The following is a 16,814-nucleotide window of genomic DNA, read 5'->3' on the forward strand; positions in this document are numbered from 1 at the left end:
CAAAAATTTCAAATTCAGACTCTTGGAATTAGTCCCAAAATCGTCCCGCTATAGGACTATAAATATGGTCACAAAACAGTCCGTAAGTAAACTTGGTTGCATTTCAGTCGGAAATGTGTAACTCCAGCTATGGTCACTTAACAGTCGCTTATATACGACTATACTTTCTAGTCGGAAATCAGTCGCAAATTAGAGACGATGTTGCGACCGTTTTATTTTGCGACCATTTTTTAACGACTCCCAAAAATGGTCGCTAAGTAGTCGCAAAACCCTAATTTGTGACTACTTAGCGACTATTATAGGAGTCGCAAAAGGCATGTTTTCTTGTAGTGTATATGTATATTTTAATGTTTTTTTAATTTGTGTGAAATATGTCAAAATGACATTTATTGTGAAACAGAAAGAGTACTTGAATAGTCATCAAAAATTTTAAAATCGGAGAATAAGTTTTGTATTTCAAAAAAGTTAAATAGATGAATAAGTTTTTTAATAGTTTATTAAATGTAATTGAAAGGACCGACCTTTTTTTTTAAAAAAATAAATAATAAATATATATTAATATAATAATTAAATTACAACTAGTGGTCCCATATCCACTAGCTGCCTAACCACAATCACAATCAACAGCAGAATAACAATACCAATATCCAATATATATAAATAATCAATATTCAAGACATAACCAATATCCAAAGTGAAGTGACCTTAGTGCAGTGGCCAAAGGTAAGTCCTTAATGCACAAGGCACCATCACACCAGGGATCGAGTCCCGCTCCCTACGAATGTAGGATTAGGCTAATGGGCCGGCCTGTTGTGGTCCAATGGTTGACAAAAAAAAAAAAAAACCAATATCCAAATAACCAATCATCAGAAAAAAATGGAACCAACAACTTAACAATGTTTCTAATGACTCAACTCTAGCAACCTAGAAATGCCAGACAACATCCAATCGAGTCCCTAGAACATCCTCCTCTTCATTACCTTGATTCCACGATCACACTTTGCCTTTACCTGCACTACAAACACAAATTAAGATGCATGAGTATTTGATAAACACTCAGTGAGACAAATAATTGGGCTATACACACAAGCAATAAGATCTCTACATGCCACAATCAACAATCAATAAAACAAACCAGGCAATATACAAAGCATGCAACATCCGTCGTAGCTGAAAAAGGGTGTCGACCGACACCAGATGGTGTCGATCGACACTGACAATCTGGTGTCGACCGACACCATGCCGAACACTCCTGAAAACCCTAGTTTGTGTTGATCGACACCTCCACATGGTGTCGATCGACACTCGCCAAAGTCTCGAGCCATCCTCGCGTTGGTGTCGACGGACACCCCAACTGGTGTCGACCGACACCGATGCCGAGCAGCGATTTCCTTCGATCAAAAACTCTGAATCTTGCTTCCAATCTTATCCAATCCGCTCCACGTATTCCCAGAAGCCAAACCCAGCCAAAGAAGCGACGAAATACCATATAGAACTCAAAGAAACAACCACATAAGCACCAAATCACAGAAAAACTAGAGATCTTAGCTTAGATAAGCCATGGTCATGCACTCACCTCTTTGCAGGAAGATTCAGACCAATAGCAACGAATGCAACCTTCCTAGCAAGCTTCTAGATCCTTCCTAGCTTCCAATCTCTCAAGAACAGCCAAGGATCTCACCAAAAATCACCAAAAAGCTCAAGAACACACTTTTCCTCTTTTTCTCTCGAAAGCGTTAAATGGCGACAAGAGAACTTCCCAAAACCCTTCTGATCGACAAAACACTTAAATATCTTGGTTTAGTGGTTTTCCCTAAACCAAACCGGTCCAAATCGATAATAAAATCGAACTGGTCGAACCAGAAAAACAATGGTGTCGACCGACACCCTCGCCCAAAACGCACAATTCGGTTCGCGGGTGTTACAATTCTCCCCCACCAATCTAGATTCGTCCTCGAATCTCGAACAACCATCAGCCAAGGACTCCCGTGCAACCGTCTCCATGGCCCGCACTCCTCCGACCGATCTATAGAAGGTCACCTCTAGGCGATAGACTCACGCTCCAGGCGTCATTTGCTCTTGACTTTTGGACTTTCCTTTACCCATAGGCCTAAACATTGAGTTTTTGTTGGCTCCTCATTAGACCTAAGTCTGCATGCCATAATATTGGCTCCTCATCGGGCCTAAACCCGCATGCCATAATATAGAAGGAAAAATCTAACTCGTCTCTCGGGTTGCCACCCTACAGCGCGCCCCCGGATCGTCATCCGAAGTCAATATACCAACCATATTCCCAAGNTCGCCCAAAACGCACAATTCGGTTCGCGGGTGTTACAATTCTCCCCCACCAATCTAGATTCGTCCTCGAATCTCGAACAACCATCAGCCAAGGACTCCCGTGCAACCGTCTCCATGGCCCGCACTCCTCCGACCGATCTATAGAAGGTCACCTCTAGGCGATAGACTCACGCTCCAGGCGTCATTTGCTCTTGACTTTTGGACTTTCCTTTACCCATAGGCCTAAACATTGAGTTTTTGTTGGCTCCTCATTAGACCTAAGTCTGCATGCCATAATATTGGCTCCTCATCGGGCCTAAACCCGCATGCCATAATATAGAAGGAAAAATCTAACTCGTCTCTCGGGTTGCCACCCTACAGCGCGCCCCCGGATCGTCATCCGAAGTCAATATACCAACCATATTCCCAAGCCACAAAGTCTCAGAATATGACAGTACTAGGAGAACCTAAGTCCTTCAAGAGTCGCGAGCAAACAATTCTGAACACGTCTGAGTCCTATTCCTATCCAGGTTTCCTTCCCGTTGTTCACGTAAAACATCTCAATGTCCTACCAACCACATATCCCCTCACTGGAATACCTCATGACCACACAAGGATCATATACATGCCACAAGGGCCGCCACAAAGGACAAACAAATGTCCTAAAGAGGACCGCCACCAAGGCCAAACAAATGTCCTAAACAGGACCGCCACGAAGGCCACTCGTCCCAAAGGACCGTCACAAAGACCATAAGTCCCGAAGCACCGCCTAAACAGGCACTCTGGCTAAACAGCCCGCCACAAAGGCCACACAATTGGCTAAACAGCCCGCCACACAATGGCTAAACAGCCTGCCACAAAGGCCACACACGGCTAAACAGCCCGCCACAAAGGCCACACAATGTCTAAAAAGACCGCCACACACAGGCACACTGACTCGAAAGTCCGCCACTAAGGCCACACAAGCCCCTCCAAGGCTCTTCACCGCTAAAATGGACAAATTCCAACTCCCGTAAAACTTTCCATATTTAGCACTTTCCATTTTTGGAAACTTTCCACTTTTGGAAACTTCTATTTTAGGAAACTTTTCCCAAAACCCTGCCTCACGAAAACTTTGTACCCCGAACACCACCTCATCTTGTTACTGATTCGCACAACCAATCACCCCAAGCGACTGAGTAAACAAGAGAGATGGGCTGGAATACTCTATTCCCGCTCCAGCCACGGATTACAGATGGGACCAGGCTAGACAAGTTCAAGTCGCGGCTTGCTTCTCATACCACTTCTTAAACCTTGCCTTCATCTTTGCCTCAGGCTCCCAAGTCTGCTCCTCAACACCATTACAGTCCCACAAGACTCTCATCAAAGGAATCTTCTTCTTTCGAAGTTCCTTGATCCTCCTCCCAAGAACCCTCACTGGTCTCGCCTCCAATGTCATGTTAGGCTGAAGATCCTCAGGAATCTTAGCCAACACCCGCTCTCCCTCACGGAGACACTTCCGCAACGTAGACACATGGAACGCACGCATAACCTCAGGTAACTCCAGTCTATATGCCACTGGTGCAACTCGCTCAATCACACTGAACGGACCCATATACCTCATACTCAACTTAGTCTCAGCCAATGACCTGTTCGGACCCTGCAACATGGTCATCTTGAGGTACACTCTGTCTCTTACCTAAAACTCAAGATCTCTCCTCCTCCTATCATCATAACTCCTCTGCCTATCTTGAGCCTCCTTTATGTTCAGCTTGAGAACCCGAATCTTCTCTGACGTATCCTGAACAAAATCTGCCTCGAACATGCTCCTCTCCCCCACCTGAGTCCAACATAACGGTGTATGATATGGTCTCCCATACAAAGCCTCATAAGGAGCCATCTTAATACTCGCCTGATAACTGTTGTTGTAAGCAAACTCTACCAGGTTCAGGTGATCTGCCCAATGACCACCCCAATCCAACACACACATCCTCAGCAAATCCTCCAGCGTTTGGATCGTCCTCTCAGATTGTCCATCTGTCTGGGGATGATAAGCTATACTCATATGCACCTTAGTGCCCATCTCTGCCTGAAATGCCTTCCAGAACACCGAAGTGAACTTGGAATCCCTATCAGACACAATACTCGCTGGCACCTCATGCAACCTGACTATCTCCCTTACAGACTTCTTAGCCAAGACTGCTGCTCCATCAGTCTTCTTAATGGCCAGAAAATGTGCTGACTTGGTCAACCGGTCCACAATGACCCAGATAGCATCAAACGTCATGGACACTGGCAAACCCACCACGAAATCCATAGTAATTATATCCCACTTCCACTCAGGAATGGGTAAACTCTTCAGCAAACCGCCAAGAACCTGATGCTCAGCCTTCACTAGCTGACACACATCGCACCTCGAGACCCAACTAGCTACATCCTTCTTCATCCTGACCCAGTGATAGTACCTCTTGAGATCACGGTACATCTTAGTCGCTCCTGGATGAATAGAAAACCTGCTCGCATGAGCCTCTCTCAGGATCTCCTGTCTCAACTCCTCATCCTTGGGCACACAAACCCGACCGTGCACCAAGATAGTACCATTATCTGAGACCTGATACTCTGAATCCACATCCTTTGAGGCATTCACCAGCCCTAAATCCTTCTCCTAAGCCAACCGTGACCTACTTAGAAGATCTGCTCTATCTACTGCTTCCAAACCCAACGGTTCCTGTGAAACAGCACACAAGCTCAAAGCACTGATCTCTCTTACCAGAGACTTCATCTCCTACTCCTGAGCCGAAGCTACCCTCTTCCAACACAGAGCATCTGCAACCGTGTTAGCCTTACCAGGGTGATAGGCTATCTCCAAATCATAATCCGCCACAAGCTCCATCCACCGCCTCTGTCTCAAATTCAGTTCAGGCTGAGTGAATATATACTTCAGGCTATTATGATCTGTAAACACCTGTACCTTTGCACCATAAAGATATGATCTCCAAATCTTTAGGGCAAAAACTACAGCAGCCATCTCCAAATCATGAGTAGGATAGTTTCCCTCATGCTTCCGCAACTGCCGCGAAGCATAGGCAATCACCTTCCCATGCTGCATCAGCACACACCCCAAACCAACTCCAGATGCATTAGTATAAACCACATAGGCTTCTCTCTGCTCAGGCAAAGCCAACACTGACGTAGTAGTCAACATCTCCTTAAGGCATTCAATGCTCTCCTCACACTCCTGTGACCAAATAAAAGGAACATCCTTCACTGTCAACTTAGTCATAGGGCGTGCTCTACTTGCAAAACCCTGCACAAACCTCCTGTAGTAACCTGCCAGACCAAGGAAACTCCTGATCTCTGTGGCATTATGCGGTCTAGGCCAATCCCTGATAGCTTGAATCTTCTCCGGATCTACAGAAACCCCCTCTGCAGAGACAATATAACCCAGAAAACTCATCTCACGCTGCCAGAAACTACACTTGCTCAACTTCGCAAACAACTTCTGCTCTCGCAGCTTCTCCAGAACTGCCCTCAAATGCACTGTATGCTCCTCAGGACTCTTAGAATATACCAGGATATCGTCGATGAAAATGATGACAGACACATCAAGAAACTCCTGAAACACGCTGTTCATCAATCTCATAAACGCTGCTGGCGCGTTAGTCAACCCGAAAGGCATCACCACAAACTCATAATGCCCATATCTCGTCCTGAAAGCAGTCTTCCTCACATCTGCCTCATCTATCGGTATCTGATAATAACCCGACGCCAGATCTACCTTAGAGAACCAAGTAACACCCCTCAACTGATCCAACAACTCATCAATCCTGGGAAGAGGGTACTTGTTCTTCACAGTAACAAGTTTAAACCCCGATAATGAATGCACAACCTGAAACTCCCATCCTTCTTCTTGACAAACAACACCAGCGCTCACCACGGTGATACACTAGGGCGGATGAATCCCTTACTTAACAGATCCTTTAGCTGCTTCTTCAGCTCTGCCATCTCTGCTGTAGCCATTCTGTAAAGAGCCTTGGATAACGGCATCGTCCCCGATTCCAGTTCAAGAGTAAAAGGATCCGACCGAGATGGTGGTAATCCCTGCAATGACTGGAACAGATCCTCAAACTCCTCCACTACCAGAATACCGCTAACCGTAGACTTCCCCACTGACTCTGGCATAGATATAATAACCAGATAAGCCTCACGGTCCTTCTCGATCATCTTCCCAGCCTGAATGGCTGAGATCACGAGACTCCCTGAAGTCGGTCTGATACCCTGAAAAACCAACTTCCCTCCTGGACGCTCAAACTCCACTCTACCCCGATGGCAATCCAAATGCACCATATGCCGATGCAACCAATCCCATCCCGAGAATAACATCATACAACTTCACTGGACTGATAAGCAAATCCGCTGGCCACGACTCTCCTGCGATCTGAATATCAACTCCTCTAGCTCGTCCAATAACCCTCAGGAACTTGCCTCCCGCAACTCTGACAATTCCTGTACGCTCTCCGGGATCCCCTCTGATTCCCGCACTCTCTGCACACTCCAAAGTAATGAAGCTATGAGAAGCTCCAGAATCAAACATAATATGGGACTTAAACCCGCCCACCAACAAGGTCCCTACACAAACCTCATGAGTTGAGAACCTAACACTTTATCACAGAAAAACATAAAATCTAAACCTACTAAAATTCACAAAGTTTAAGTACCAGAAATTATACCTGTGATCGCCCCGGCACTGGTTCCACCAGTCTCTGCTGTCGTGTAAACCCGTGGCGCCTGCTCAATCCGTGCAACCTGCTGACCTCCAGGCTGCACCTGCTACAATGCTGCCACTGCTGCCGGCTGCAACTTGGGACAAAAGGGCCTGATGTGCCCTGTCTCCCTACAATAATAGCATACCGGAGGCCCTGCCGTCGGAGCACTCCTCTTAGGACAACTTGCAACCTTGTGATCCTTGCTCCCACAACTGAAGCAACTCGCACCACTCGGCTTCTGTGTAGCCTCCCACCTCCTCTTAGTTCTCTGTGCAGGCCTACCGCCCCAGCTCAAACCACCTTGCTACTGAGCCTTACTAGGCTGAACTGCTGGACCTATCGCCACTGACTGTGTTCGTATATCCTCCTCAATCTCTGCTGCAGTCTCAACCAGCTCTGCACGCGTAGCATAACTCCACCCTCTACAGTGAACTCTCAAATCATCACGTAGAGCCCTCAAAAACCTTCTGATCTGAGCCTCCTCAGACTCCATAGCCCGACCCCCATAACATAGAAGTCGACTGAACTCCAAATCCAGCTCCCGTCTTGACCGCATCCCCTGAGATAACTGAAGGAACTGCACCTCCAACCGGTCCAATGCCTCTCTAGGAAAATACTTGCGGTTGAACTCCAAGACGAAGTCAGCCCAAGTCATCTCCCGCTGCACTCTCCTAGCAGCCACTGATCTCCACCACAACTCATCATCACCACTCAAATGGTAGACCCCTATGTCCACCCAAAACTCAGGACATCTCAGAGTATGGAAGTTACGTTCCACACTCGTCCTCCATGCATCCGTAACAGTAAGGTCTGTACCACCCGAAAACTTCTCAGTGAAAAGACCCCTCATCTCCTTGAGCATAGACAAATACCGTCCATGAACTCCTGCATCTGCAGCCACTGGCTGCCGCTCCTCCGCCACCACAGGTGGCACTACCTGAGCCTGAGCCGGTACCACTGGTGGTAACCGCTTCAACACCTGTGCTAGCATAGCCGCAAAGTCAACACCAGGGACTCCACCCGCTGGCACTCCCACACCCGGGACCCTAGCATCACCGGCCACTGGAGTATCAACACCGCCCCCTCCGGCCACACTCACTGAATCCCCCGGAACACCCTGCGACTCGCCAACACCCTCAGCTATCACACTCTGCTCCTCAGTCTCACTAACCTATGGGACTCTGCCCTTACCATGACCACGTCCGCATCCACGACCACGTCCGCGTCCATGACCAAGACCAGTAACAGCACCATCTCTAGCCATCTGCACTACGATGAACAGAAGACTAAGCAATCAATTTCTATTTTAACACAGAAACATAAACTCACTGTGGAATCACACAGTCGGCTCGAAGAGGATGTTCTAGGACTCCATGTCACACACAATTGACTAACTCACATAATCAATCAAGACATGCAATCCCAAACATCACAACAGAAACCTAGTGAACCCAAACCTAGAACCGTAAGGGCTCTGATACCAAAATGAAATGACCGACCTTTGAAAAAAATAATAATAATAATAAATATATATTAATATAATAATTATACTACAACTAGTGGTCCCATATCCACTAGCCGCCTAACCACAATCACAATCAACAGCAGAATAACAATACCAATATCCAATAAATATAAATAACCAATATTCAAGACATAGCCAATATCCAAATAACCAATCATCAGAAAAACATGGAACCAGCAACCTAGCAATGTTTCTAATGACTCAACTCTAGCAACCTAGCAATGCCAGACAACATCCAATCGAGTCCCTAGAACATTCTCCTCTTCATTGCCTTGATTCCACGATCACACTTTGCCTTTATCTGCACCACAAACACAAATTGAGATGCATGAGTATTTGATAAACACTCAGTGAGGCAATCCTCCCATCTAATGGGCTATACACACAAGCAATAAGATCTCAACATGCAACAATCGACAATCAATAAAACAAACCAGGCAATATACAAAGCATGCAACATCCGTCGCAGCTAAAAGAAGGGTGTCGACCGACATCAGATGGTGTCGATCGACACTGACAATCTGGTGTCGACCGACATCATGCCCGACACTCCCGAAAACCCTAGTTTGTGTCGACCGACACCTCCACATGGTGTCGATCGACACTCGCCAAAGTCTCGAGCCGTCATCGCGTTGGTGTCGACCGACACCAATGTCGAGCAGCGATTTTCTTCGATCAAAAACTCCGAATCTCGCCTCCAATCTTCTCCAATCCGCTCCATGCATTCTCAGAAGCCAAACCCAGCCAAAGCAGCGACAAAATACCATAGAGAACTCAAAGAAACAACCACATAAGCACCAAATCACAGAAAAACTAGAGATGTTAGCTTAGATAAGCCATGGTCATGCACTCACCTCTTTGCAGGAAGATTTAGACCAATAGCAACAAATCCAACCTTCCTAGCATGCTTCTAGATCCTTCCTAGCTTCCAATCTCTCAAGAACAGTCAAGAATCGCACCAAAAAGCTCAAGAATACACTTTTTCCTCTTTTTCTCTCAAAAGCGTTAAACGGCGACAAGAGAACTTCCCAAAACCCTTCTGGTCGACAAAACACTTAAATATCTCGGTTTAGTGGTTTTCTCTAAACCAAACCGGTCCAAATCGATAATAAAATCGAACTGGTCGAACCAGAAAAACAATGGTGTCGACCGACACCCCCTTGGTGTCGATCGACACCTTCGTCCAAAACGCACAATTTGGTTCGCGGGTGTTACAGTAATTTACTTTAAATAATTAAATATGTTATGAAAAGGATAATTAAATTATTAACTATATTTTCTTTTTCTAATAGTTGATAAACTCTTTCATTTTAAAAACTAATATAAAGAAACGTTACCTTATATATATATTCTAATGACACATTTTTGTAAATAATAATGAAATAAAGATTTCCTTATATATTTTACTGGCACATTTAATAAATCAAAAGATTTTTTTTTGTAAATATGTTTATCTTGAGACTATGTAAGAACCCGCACTATGCGCGGGATAAATTGATTTAAAGAAAATTATTATAAGTAAAATTATTATTCAAGAACCAATATTTATTTTTGTCAAACATAATATATAACTAAATTTTTTTACTTATTTATTCAAAGCTTCGTTTTTTCATGTAAACAATATGTTTTACCCGTGAAATCTTTAAATGTGGAAGATAAAATATTAATAAGATGTTACCATTTATTACAATATGTTTTTTGTGTGGTTTAAAAATCAAATTCATATCTTTATGTTTTATTTTGTAATCTTTTGCATGTTTCTTATGTAACCATAACAGCATATACTTAATTACTGGGTAGTTTAATTAATTAATTTTATTATATGTTAGTAACAATCAGATTCTAAACTAAATTTTCTGAAGATAATCTAATTTATTGATTTAATATTTGTGATTAGGCTATTTAAATATTTTGAGTTAGTCGGTTTGTTAATATTTTTTATAAATAACGGATTATTACCAAAAAAATCATTATGAAAAAAATAATGAAATTTCAAAATTAACGTATTCGTGTAATAATACATTTCACCATTGAATTATGTAAATGTGGTAAAGAAAATATTTATAAAATGTTACAATTTATGGAAATATATATATATATATATTATTTGTGCTTTGAAAATCAAATTTTATATTTATGGTTAATCGAGTAACTATAACAATTTTTCATAATCTAATAATCACTCATTTTAAATATATTATGATTTTTTTGGGTACTAAGTTTATTTATAATGATAAGGGTTATTGTCTCATTCCTTTTTAGTAGCACATTGATTAATGTACAATTAAAACATATATTCCTATTTGGTTATCAATAGTTCCATTTTTAATAAATAATCATATAGAGTACATCCGTCTTCTATAGTTATTTCTAGTTGACCTATGTTTTCTGATTCTAAAAACTCAGCTAGCTCCACTCCTTGTGATGTGTGTTTTAAGGCTAAGCAGACAAGAGTAATATTTTATGATAGTAGCAATAAAGCAATGGATTGTTTTTCACTAATACATGCTGATGTTTGGGGTCCTTATCGTATTCCTCCTTCTTGTGGAGCGGTCTATTTTTTGACAATTGTGGATGATTTTTCTAGAGCAGTGTGGACATACCTCTTACTTGAAAAGTCCGAAGTTCGGAAAATTTTGCAGAATTTTTGTGTGTACACGAAGAAACAGTTTGGTAAAGATGTTCGTATGGTCCGTAGCGACAATGGTACCGAGTTTATGTGCCTCTCTACTTATTTTTGAGAGAAATTGATTATACATCAAACTTCTTGTGTTGATACTCCACAGCAAAATAGACGTGTGGAAAGGAAACACCGTCACGTTTTTTAAAAAATATAGTGGCATGTTAATTTAATTAAGTATAAAATTTAAGGGTTTTTTTACTAAATGTGTCTCGAGCTCTCTGGCGGCGACACATCAGCTTTTTCAAGAGAGTGTTTCTCTATTATTATATAGGGGATGCTTAATTGCAATTAAATCTTCAAATCGCTCTGGAGACGACAAATCAGCATTTTCAACAAAATGCTTCTCTATTAATATATAGGGAATGATCTCGACTTGATCATACTTATTGATCCAGCCAATGGTATTTTTACTTAATTACAGAAAATGACTAATATATGTAGTGAAAACATTTAAAAAAAACAGATAACTATAGCGTGTTATTACTTTTCTTCTTTAATTTCATCTATTTAGATTATATTAATACTGTGAAAGAACAAGTTAAATGTACAATACTACTTTACTAGGTAACAACCCGCACTATGTGCGAAAAAATAAATTTAAATAAAATTATTATGAGTAAAATTATGGAATAAATTAATTTAAATAAAATTATTATGAGTAAAATTATAATTATTGAATTAATATCTGTTTGTGTCAGACGTAATATGTAATTAAAGTATTTTTAATTCAAATTTTCGTTTATTTCATTTAAAATATGTCTCTCTCGCTAAACATTTTGAACGTGAAAAAGTTTTATCGTAGTAGAGAAAATATTGATAAAATATTACTATTTATGACCAACGTGTCTTTTGTGTAGTTTAAAAACCAATTTATTGAAAAATGACAAATGATTAGAGAAAAAAATATATATATATATATTAAAAATTTTGGAATTTCTAAGAAGTGTAATATGCATTTACATAAAATGTAAAGATATGAGTACTATTAAGTTCAAATTTTTATTTTAATTTGCTGATTTTTTTTGTTACATTCATTTCTTTTTTTAGTATTTGGAAAAAAAATTATATATTATTTGATGAATAACTATTTTTACGAATAAAATTAGATATTACATTTTAAAAGGTTTTTAAAAGTACATGTTAACAAAATATAAGTACACATAGAAAAAGAGAAATTTAACAACATCTTTTATTATTATTTTTTGGTTAAACATATAATGGCATTTATTGTAAATAGTACTACCAAATGGGGGTAAATTGCTAAAAAGTGTCTGGAGCTCTCTAGCGACGACACCTCAGCATTTTTCTCAAAATGTTTCCCTATTAATATATAGGGGATATGCATAATGATTTGTAAATCGACCAAATTGTTATTAAAATTCCTCATTAACTAAAATTTATATGTATAAGATGTGTTTAACAAGTTCAAGAATAAGGATGGAAAGTTCAAGGAGCACCTAGCTGAGGATGCAATAGGTCTTTTATGTCTTTATGAAGCAGCACATTGGAGCACCCATGGTGAAGACATTCTCGATGAAGCTCTTTCCTTCTCTAGGTCGCATTTGGAAGGACTGACTAATCAATCTAGTCCACACATGTCCATCCGCATTAAAAATGCCCTCAAACATGCATACCCTAGGGGTATCTCAAGGATAGAGACACGCCAATATATCTCATACTACGGAAAAGAAGATCTGCACAATCAAACCTTGCTAGAATTTGCTAAGATAGATTTCAATCTTTTGCAAATGCTGCACCGGGAAGAGCTTGGCCATGTCTTCAGGTGCAAAATGAGCCAGCAAGATATATTATGTATTTTTAAAATTCTTCCATGGTAAGAGACCTTACTGATGGTTGAATCTTTTTTTTTAAGGTGGTAAAAAAATCTAGAGCTCGACTTGAAACTACCATATGCAAGGAACCGGACGGTCGAAAGCTACTTGTGGGCTGTTGGAGCATACTTCGAGCCCCGCTATTCTCGAGGAAGGACTTATTTGGCCATTGTTGTTATCTTATTGACGCTAGTTGATGATACATACGATGCCTATGGCACAATTGAGGAACTTGAACCATTTACAATTTTACAAATGCACTGATTACATGGAATCCTAGCGGCATGGAAAGGCTCCCAGAGAGCATGAAGTATCTACATCAAGTTTTGTTAGATTTTTATGGAAAACTTGAGGATGAGATGGAGAGGGAAGGAAGGTCGGGATGCGGCTTTTTAGCCAAACAATCGGTATAACTAGATACTTATATATATACAAGTACTTCAAACTTCAAAAGCATATCACTAATTAAATAAGCCTTTGTTCAGATTATTGTAACAGCGAAAACATATCTTCAAGAGGCAAAATGGTTGAGCCAAGACTATGTGGCAACATTCAAGGAGTACAAAGAGAACAGGGTTTATTCATCGAGCTACTTAGCTCGGTTATCAGGATCCTTTCTAGGAATCGTGGATGAAGACACACTTGATGTGTTTGTGTGACAACCCGTCCCGTGGACCCCACTAGCCCCCGCTAGCTGCCCCAACGAACTGTCCGTGGACTCTGTTAGTCCCCGCTAGCCGTCCCAACGGACACCAAGCTGGCCCTGCAGGGCATTGATCCTAACCCATCACTGTGGATATCCCAATCCACCAGTAGGTTATTGGTGCGCCAAGCGTTCCTCGAACCCTGGTCCCCACCCTTTAACAACATTCCCACAGGACAAGCTGCCACCAATTGACCTGCAGGTCACATAAAAATCGATTATTATGTGACAACCTGTCCCGCGGACCCCACTAGCCTACCGCTAGCCGCCCAAATGGACCCCAAGCTGGCCCTGCAGGGCATCGATCCTAAACCCTCACTGGCAAATGGAACTATTCATCCATGCAGATCAATTGGTGACAGCTTGTCCTGTGGGAAGGTTGTTAAAGGATGAGGACCAGGGTTCGAGGAACGCCTAGTGCACCAATAACCTACTGGTGGATTTGGATGAATAGTTCCATTCCACGGTGATGGGTTAGGATCGATGCCCTGCACGACCAGCTTGGAGTCCGTTGGGACGGCTAGCGGGGGGCTAGCAAGGTCCACGGACTGTCCATTGGAGCAGCTAGCGGGGGCTAGAGAGTCCATGGGACAGGTTGTCACATAAAAATCAATTTTTATTGTAACAACCCGTCCTGTGGACCCACTAGCCCCCCGCTAGCTGCCCCAACGGACCCCAAGCTGGCCCTGCAGGGCATCGATCCTAACCCATCACTGTGGATATCCCAATCCACCAGTAGGTTATTGGTGCGCCATGCGTTCCTCGAATCCTGGTCCCCACCCTTTAACAACCTTCCCACAGGACAAGTTGCCACCAATTAACCTACAGCTCAATTGGTGGCAACTTGTCCTGTAGGAAGGTTGTTAAAGGGTGGGGACCAGGGTTCGAGGAACGCCTGGCGCACCAATAACCTACTGGTAGATTGGGATATTCACAGTGATGGGTTAGGATCGATGCCCTGCAGAGCCAGCTTGGGGTCCGTTGGGGCAGCTAGCGGGGGGCTAGTGGGATCCACAGGATGGGTTATTACAGTTTGAGTGGTTAAGCACTTTCCCACCTCTTCTTGTGAATTCTGCACTAATAGGCCGTCTCTGTGGTGACATTGCTAGTTGCGAGGTAAATATTAACTCACCTTTTTTTGTTTTAATGTAACTAGTCCACTTTGACCTGTCTGATCCCAAATCCCGAAGATATATGATGTTCATATATTTTACCATGTTTTCCCTTAGTTTATTCACATCTTTTGCATCTTTTGCTATCCATTTAGGCCATTATTGTGTAGCTTTAGCACTAATCATGCATTAGAGTTTAGTTGCATTGCATTTGCATCTTTTCATGCATAATCAGGTGATTTTGGAGCTTAAGGAGCATGGAAGCAATGCTGAGGAGAAGTGAGCCAATCATGAAGGGAAAGCAAGAGAGTTAAGGCTGAAGAACCAAGGTCCAGAGTCCAACTCGACCGCACACTCGACCAGACACTCGACCGTGTGCTGAGGAGGACTCGACCGAGTGGAGAATGCACGAGAGAAGCCAGCTCGACCTGCCACTCGACCGAGCACAGGTCGAGTTGACCGAGCCGTTGACTATTTTGTCTTTTAGTGTTTTTAGGGCTTCCACCTCCTCTCCTATATAAAGCCTTGTACCTGCAGCCACCAAGGTGTGCAACCTTTTTAGAGAGTCAGAAACCTAGTTTTTACTTTTTAAGGAATTATTCCCTTTGCCTTTTTATTTTCTTAGATTTTGTACCCTTTTTAAGAAAACTCTTAGATTCTTCAATATTGTTGGTTCCATAACTTTCAATATATTAAGAATTTGGGTTTGATTCCTTTTGCAACATTGTAGATCTTGTTCTTATCTTTCATTTGATGCAAGTTTCGAGATTTTCTGGGTTTATGACTTTGATGTTCATCATTTGTTCATGTGAGTAGTGCTTAGGATCTTGAGGATGGGTTAGACTACGCTGTGTTTGAGGTTTGTTTGCTTTGGTCAAGCTTGATTGTGGTAGAATCTCTTCTAGGCTAGATGTTCTTAATGCTAATCCTGAACTGAGAGGTTAGGGTTTGATTTCAAGCATCTTAGCATCACACCAATGTTTAAGGAGCATAGATAAGGCTAGATCTAGAGCTTACCATTAGGCTTGCTAAGAGATTAGAGGTCTTGTTTGGTATGAGATGTATTGCTTAATGCCTGCTTGTGTAGATTCTTTACTTTGTGAGAACAAGTCTAGAGATGCATAGGTTTGATTGATTCTTGCCATGAGAGTGGAAGAAACTTGTCTTAGATTTATATGTCTAGAGATTAGCTCAAAGCTTTGCTTGAGATTTGTTGGCCAAAGTGTGATAACCTCATTCATTAGTCTAGCCCATGAATCCCTCCTCAAGGCCTTCTTTGTTTATTGATTTTTAAGTCTTAATCTTGTTGCTTGCTTGTTGTTTGATTTGTTTTTGCATTGCTCTGTTTTTATTGTGTTGCTCTGTTTCCCGGATTTATCTAGCTCGACCCTGCACTCGATCTACACTCGATCGAGTGCTAGCTCGAGTTCATCCCCAAAACTCTTGTTTATGTTTTGTAGTTATTCTGTCTTATCTCTAGTGTCATTCTATTTGCATTTCTGTTTCATTTACTCATTGTCCTGTTCATTATTGTATTGCATTAGTTCATTAGCATAGTTTCTATTTCTGTTCTTGGTTCATAACTACTGCAATCATTCTGTTCTATTTGCATTTAGCTCTTAGTTCTTATAGTTTACTTTCTGCATTTTACTTTTTCATCTTAGGATTGTTAGTGACAAACAATCTTTACATTTGGCTTAACTTAGATTCATATACATATCTTAATTGTTCACAAACACTCATTTAGGATTGACACCTCTTATACTGCCACTTCATAAAGGGAATTGAAACACCCATCCATCCATTCCGTATGTCACCATTGCATACATTCATCACCCACACCAAAAAGATCTTGTTTCAATTTGGCGCCGTTGCCCATTTGAGTGTGTTTTTGTGACATTTAGGATCCATATTAGTCTAAGATTAAGTTCGTTTAT

General features: G+C 41.8%; 1 pseudogene; it reads left to right on the forward strand.

Moving 5' to 3' along the window:
- The window catches only part of LOC104711413, a 39,906-nt pseudogene that overhangs the window by 5,418 nt on the left and 17,674 nt on the right, over positions 1 to 16,814 (forward strand).

Source organism: Camelina sativa, chromosome 9 (assembly GCF_000633955.1).
Source record: "Camelina sativa cultivar DH55 chromosome 9, Cs, whole genome shotgun sequence".
NCBI lineage: Eukaryota > Viridiplantae > Streptophyta > Magnoliopsida > Brassicales > Brassicaceae > Camelina > Camelina sativa.